Raw genomic sequence first — 7,218 nt, 5'->3', positions numbered from 1 at the left:
ACATTTGAGTAGTTGGTAGATGACATGGGGATGGGTATAAAGAGAGACTATAGACCCTGCCTGGTGACCAGCTTGCTTCCTGATTCCTCTGGTCCAATTCACAACCACCCCCGCACCCCCCAGCCCTGCCCTGTGCAGGGCCTCAGTTCTGCAGCTGAACTGCTTTTACTCCTGTGGTGTTTTCTGTAATGGTCATCAAAAAGCATATGTCTGCATAAAAACTCTTCACCCCCTTGCCTTCGACCTGCCTGTTGCTGCTCCTCAAACCTGTCAGTGTGAGGACGCCGTCTCCAGAACCCAGTGCGCATGGGGCCCTCTTCCAGACCACTCTGTAGTGTGTGTGCACTGACCCTTCCTGCCCAAGGCCCTTCCTGCAGCCCCCCCCCCCCCCCCCACCTCTGTTGTGGGCCTCTCCTCATACTGGCTCTGCTTTGGATCCAGAACAGCTCACGGAGGTTGCAGTGACTCTTCCTGTGATCACACAACGGGGCCCAAATCAAAGAGTGATTTCCGGATGCTGTTAACCTGTGCCCAGGAGCCAGCGGCTGGCTCCTGCTGCAGTGTTCCTCGACTCTGCCATTTGGGTGTTGCCTTCCACGCTGCCGTGGGCCATTTCACCAGTGTCCTCGCTCCCCTCCCCTCCTTTTCCTGGATTCATCAAGGCTCTTTCTGAAACAGGTGTGCCTGTGCGCACTCATACACACCTTACTGTGCAGGGGCTGATGTCGGACTCAGGGGTGAGGGGCCCTTCCCAGACGCCTCCCGTCTACCTTCCCAGCCGTCTGCCTCCTCTTCTCCTCGGGCCTCCTTCCCATTCCAGAGCACGCAGCCCCGTCCACGCACCCTGCCCCGCAGAGAGCCACCCCAAACCCAGCTGAGCTGCCATCCGTCCAGCCGTTTCCGTCAGTGCGCTTGCTGGGCAGTATCAGTTCTAAACCTAGACTGGGCGCACCTGTGTGTTTCGTTTTCCCCTGCCTGCCCTCCCCAACCCAACTGGAGAGATTTGGTGCTTCAGATGCTGAACTCGGTGTTTTTGTCCATGGGGGACTTGGACCTGGGCCACCGGCAACTAGAAGGTGTGCTGTGCGTCCATCACTGTGCCAGCGATCACTGTAGTCTGGCCTTGTCCAGGCCAATATTCACGTGCAGATCAATGTGCATGTATAACTTCCCAGTTCCCCAGAATGAGTCATCATCACCTGGGCACCAACACTGTTGGCCACGAGTGCCCTTGACCTCCTGAACAAGGTCATTACAGCTGTGGCCCTCACCCTCTGAATTCCCCACCCACCTAACACCCACAGTAGACTTTCTCATTGGGCGTTCGGTGGAACTTCTCCCAAGTCACCTTCAATTGTTAATGCCTCAGCATTGGAGCAGTATGCCCATCAGCACCAGTATCTCCAGAACTCCGGAAGTATCGATACATGTTCAATTACTGGGCCATTTTTATTTTTTCTCCTTCACTGTCCAAGTAGCGACTTGGATAGGATAGTAACGTGCTTGGTTGTCATTTGGGATTCTTATCTGCTGGAAGATGCTAAGAGCATCGACAGGACCTCAGAGGGTTTACCAAGCAACCCACGGAGGGGAAGTGTGGGGAGCAAGGCCAAGGAGAAAGAAGCCAAGGGTGCAGCCCAGTCTGGAACAGAGTAAGAAGTTGGATGGCGTTGCAGTCAGTGTCCGGTTCACCTGCCACACCTGCTCAAAAGCTGAAGGGGATGTCGGTGAGATCAAGTGACCCCCTGCCCCAAGTGACAACAGCAGAACTGGGGCCACCGTGCTGGTTTCCTGCCTCCCGGTCCCATGCTCTCTCCTCTGCCACAGGCCTGTGTCCCTCTTCCGGGGAAAAGGCCATCTGGAAGAATGTGCGGGCCTGGCAGACGAACCAGAGGTCTCTCGCCACTTGAGTGGCGTCCCTCTCGCAGGGCAGATTTCTGCGAGCCTGTCAAAGAGCCAGGGAGGCGGGGCCATGTGTGGAGGCCAGAGTCACGCCCAGGCCGGCCATGCCTCACCCAGCTCCAGCCACTCCGCCTGCCTGTTCTCGCTGTGACTGCATCTCAAGCTTATCAGCTCCAGGGCCTTTCATCAGAGCAGGTCCCCACTCAGGCTGCCTTGTACTGTGGGCAGTTTCTTAAAAGTGGTCCTAGGAGAAGGCGTGAGAGGCCAGTCTCCTTCTCTCAGATGCTCACCAGGGAAAGGGGTCCGGAGCTGCGGTGTGTGTGCATGGCGGGGGCGGGGGGGGCAGGGAGAGCAGGGCAGAGACTTGGGCCAGACTGCCCTGAACGGTTCTAATGCATCCAACACGGGTGCGTGCGAGCGTTTGCTCAGGGGCCTGTGGACGTTAAGCCGTGAGAAAATGGAAGAACAATCACTCACATTTGACTAAGGCTTTCGGGTTTAACAACTGCACACTACATGTGTGTAGCTTGCGGGCCTCAGAAACCTGGGTGGAGGGTAGGGGTGTCCCTCTTCACAGACGAGGGGCCAGAAGCTCTGAGCACTCTGGAGCCTCCCAAGGTCATGTATCTTTTGAGAGGCAGACCTGTGCACAATGACCTGACTCAAGGTCTGTTCCTCCCACTACAGCAACCCTAACTCCCATAAATAAACGACCATTGTTGTGCCAGCCCCTCTCAAGGGCCGGAGGGGTGTTGAGTTGCCTGGTAATAGATCTGCTTCCCTTATACAGGAAAGGAATTCCTTGGACAGGCCAGCAGCTTTTCTGAGACAACCTTCCCTTTGTGACTCAGGTGGGGGCTGTGGGCGGGGGCCCTGCTGCAGGCCTGCTGCTGTGACTGGGGAGTATCGCCCAGCTCCAGGTCCTGTGCTGGGCACCAGCCTTTAATCTCACAGCCATGCGCAGGCGGTTCAGGGCCCCAGAGGAAACCCAAATGTCCTGCTGCTGCAGAGCCAGGACCAGCCGAGGGTGTCTGACCCCGGGGCTCAGGCCTTCAGCTCCTCGGCCACACGTTCTCCCTTCCACGTGCGTTTCACAGGGCGGGGCACTGAGGCACAAACATGCAGCGTCGGACAGGAGTCTCTGAAGGGGAATGGACACAACTCCCGATCTCTGGTCAGGAAACAGAGGGTTAAAATGAAGGCCAAAGGGACTGAGTCGACCAATTAGTTGCAAAGAAAACTTTAGTCAACTGACTAAGCTCACATAGGGCCCCTCTGCTGAACTGAGGTTGGCATACAATTTTAAATTAGGATCGAAATGGAAACATTTCCCCCGCTAAAACCAGAGGTTACATAACAGAGGGCTACTGACCCTCCCCACAGGCCAAGAGAGTTGGGGAGGCCTGTGGGGAGTCGAGCCAGCTGCCCCAGCCATGGACCAATGAAACCCAGAAGGGAGGGGACCAAAACTAATAGCAAAACCCGAAGCCATTCCTCGAGTCAAACACCTGCAGGTTTTCCTGCGCTAAATATAGTGAAAGTTGGGTCATCTTATCCTTAAATAAACACGACGGCCAGGCAAAGGCTTTTTAAAAAATCATCTTTACATTGGCTCTTGTGAGCGGAGGCCGGGAGGAGGCACGTTTGGGTGCCCAGCTGTGCCTCCTGGCAGCCTCTGTCCTGTGCGGCCCAGCTATTTCAGGATCCCGTGCAAACTTCGGCCTGTGGTCCTCGCTTCTGCCCTCCTCTCAGGTCCGAGCCACGCACCTGATTGTCCCGTGCCTTTTGCCCCTCCCCCGTTTCCTTGGCCTTCACAGGACCAGGGGGACAGGGGGAGAGCCCCTCTCCCCAGCCCTGGTTGCAGAGGCAGCGTTTCAGGGGCGTATTTTCCATCCTGCTTTAGATACTACAAGAAGGAAAATGAGAACCGCCTGAATGGCACTGCAGGCAGTCCACAGGGGATGCACGAAAAGAATATTGATGTTTTCCCCCCTTAGATAATAAATAAAATCTTTAAAAAAAAAAAAAAAAAAAAGAAGGAAAATGAGTCTCTGCTGAGTCGGGAAGTGGCAAACCAGAGTCAAACTGGGTGCTGCAGTTCTGGGCTCTGAGGCTCAGGTTATGCTTCCAGCCTCTTGCCTGAGCGCCAGTTTGGTGCCCAGCAGGGCACGGGGGGTCGGAGGGCTCCAGGGGGCAGAGCACCTGAGACAGCGAGGGCAGCAGGTGCTTTGGAGCCAGACGTCCAAATGCAGCCCCCCCCCCCCGACTCCCTGCGTGCCCAGCTCTGGGCTGCTGAGGATTCAAGAGACGAGGTGTTTGTCTCCAAGCCCCAAACCAGGTGCTCATAGATGGTATCTAACCTTGATATCCTCCGCCCTCCAGAAGTTTACAACCTGCTCGGGAAGCTAAGGGGACTCGGCGGTGCTAAAAGCACTAACACATGTGGGCCTCGGGTGGTTCTGCTCTGTTACACATCATGGAGCACAGAGTAGCCCTGGCTATAATTTACTGGAACCCGCAAGGTCAGTTAAGGGTGTCACCTATACTATCGCCAGTGCTCCCAACAGCTCTGCCAGGTTACGAGGCAGCAGTTTCTCCCCCACCCGCTCCCACTTAACAGGCAAGGACTGGAGGCTCAGAGAGGTTAAGTGACGTGCTGTGGCCCACACAGCCTGGGCTGCACAATGCCCTGCCTGGAGTGGAGATGCTGTGGACCACGCCCGGCGGCTGGGCAAGGCACCTGGGGCCCTGGCCAGTGCTCTGTGCCGGCAGCCCGCCCCATTGCCCCTTGGCCCGTGGGCTGTGATGTCCTCACAATTCCCATTGAAACCAATTAGCCTCCCTCGGAACCTGAGACGACTCCCCTCCCCCACATGGTGCTGAGGGCCGCCGAGACTGAGAGACACCATTCTGGAGGGTGACAGGACACTCACTGTGTAAGGAAGTCACTTTGTTCTCTCACTGAACAACTTCCCTGTCCCCGGAATTAGAACCTCCGGGCTGAAAAGGCCCAGAACCCTCCTGCGCCAGTGCGGCGGGCTTGTTGCGAGTGTGTGACCTGCGGGTTTTGCTGGGATGTGCACATTTCTCCTCGTGGTGTTGATAAACAAAGAGGACTTTGCAGGGAAGGGGCGTTTCTCTCTCCAAAGCTGCTGTTTCAGACGTTCCTCCCCAGCATGAGCCCCCGGGGCCCAGCCCCCAGCCAGTCCCTCACCAGGCCCCCCCCACCTCACCCAGGGGGACCTGGAGTCCCTAGAGCTGGGGCTTTGCCTGCCTGGGGTTTGACACGTTCCTTCACACTCCCCCACGACTGTGTTTCTGGGCCAGACAAGTGCCTCCTGGGCCCGAAGAGCATTCAAGTGACGTCTAGCAGCGTCAGCACCGGGACCTGCGGCCGAGGCAGGTAGACACCACGCAGCCATGCAGGGTCAGCTGGGGCGAGTTTCAGATCTGGTCACCGCAGAGACCAATTTGATACATAACTTACTGGGGACATGTTAGGGGTTCTTCTAGCTCAAGAGTCTGCGATCTTCTTCTGAGAACTGAAGAGCCAGCGGTCAGGCTGAGCAGGCTGTGTGGTCTGTGTCCTGGGTGGGACCCGGCTGTTCTCACAGAAACAGCCGTAGGTACTATGGTGCATCTGTAAATTGGCACGGCTGTATTCCAACAAACTTTATTTAGAGATACTAAAATTTGAACTTTGTCATTTTCATGTATCATAAAATAAATGATTTTGATTTTTCCCAACCATTAAACGTGGACAATCTATTGTCATTTGTCAAGGTATGGGACAGGTTTGCCAGTCCTCATCTGGGAGACGGTCATTTCACAGCAAAGCCTTCCTCTTTCTTGTCCGCCCCTCCCCCACCACGTCCCTCGGCCAGGCGGGACTGACTGCCAGTCCTAGGACCTGCCTGCTTCCTCCACCCTGAGTCTGCAGGGTCCGGATGTGGCTGCTTGTTGCGCCCACCGGCATGACTCTGGAGCTGGGCCTGGAGGCTCCAGCCTGGGCATCATGGCCCTCGGCCCGGACAGTCCTCTCCATTCACCTCCCACCATTCCTCGTGGCAGCCAGGGAAGCTCCTCTTCCCATCGCCATTTCTGCTATGTTCCCAGCAAGGGCAGACTACCCATCTCTGTTCTTTATAGTGCCCCCAAATATTACACCTCCTCCTAGGCAGGTGGGCTCTGCCCTTTAAGACTCCTCCCAAAGAACTTGGGACACTCCGCTTGGGACTTGCAAGTCGTAATCCTCAGCATTGCGTCTAATGCACCCCTTCTCTGTCCCTCCACACCCAGGCCCTCCACTGCGGCCCAAGCAAGCCTGCTGCCTGCATGGGTGTCCTGGGGTCTGACTGCCAGATGCCAGAGGCCTCTACCGCTTGTAGGGGGCCTGGAACTGTTTGAGAGTCAGTGACTGCTCCCCCTGGCTGGGCCTGTCCAGCAGGGTCTGCCCACCTGGCCCACCCCTCCTTGCCCAGAGCTCAGGGTCTGTCCCATAGCAGGCACACAGGCCGGCAGAGGTTTGGAGAAACGACAGCCTGACTTAGCAGATGCTCCAGCCCGATGGAGGCTCTGAATACAGAAACTGTGGATGTTCTCCCTCTGAGTCGAGAAGGGGATAGGCGGGCGCCAACAAAGCCAGTGTGCCTCTGCAGGCCATTCAGGCCTTCAGGGGACAAGGGGACAGGGGGCCCTAATGAGAGAGGCCCAACCTTGGCAAGCATCAGCCAAGAAGGCCCAAGAAAGTGTGTGGAGGGCACTAAGCTTCCCCGTGGGAGGGAAGGGGCAGTGCGAGGGGAGGCCGGTGAGGGCGGAGGAGTCCGATGGACTTCGCGCTGACAGGACCCGGCTCTGTGGCCTGGGGTAAGCGATTTAACCTCTCTGTTTCCTTGGCCACAGAAATGGGGATGCTTTCTGCTCTGGCTGGTATAAGGATTAATGGAGAAAACAGTAGTTAAGACCCTCGTCCTGAGTGGATGGCTAATAAATGATAGCCTCTGTGTGTGTGTGTGTGTGTGTGTGTGTGTGTGTGTGTGTGTGTGTGTGTAAACAGACCAGTAAACAGTGATCCTCCCTTTGAGCCTTTGGTTGCCTGATTAAAATCACCTGCAGTGCTGGTTGAACACCCACAGTCACAGGATCTCACCCTAATATTCTGATCCTAGTATCTGGGGTAGGGCCAGGGACTCATTCCCAAATCATTTCCTAGACTCCGGACACCACAGCCATTGAGTTAAGGAGATGTCCCACGGGAGCAAGGGACCCACGGAGGGCCCTTGAGCTGGAAAATGAGGGCCCAGTCTCAGAAGACGA

The sequence above is a fragment of the Artibeus jamaicensis genome, unplaced genomic scaffold (assembly GCF_021234435.1).
Source record: "Artibeus jamaicensis isolate MK-2021 breed Jamaican fruit bat unplaced genomic scaffold, CSHL_Jam_final scaffold_1689, whole genome shotgun sequence".
NCBI classification, from domain to species: Eukaryota; Metazoa; Chordata; class Mammalia; order Chiroptera; family Phyllostomidae; genus Artibeus; species Artibeus jamaicensis.
The sequence above is the reverse complement of the archived record's forward strand: the minus strand, read 5'-3'. Positions refer to the sequence as shown.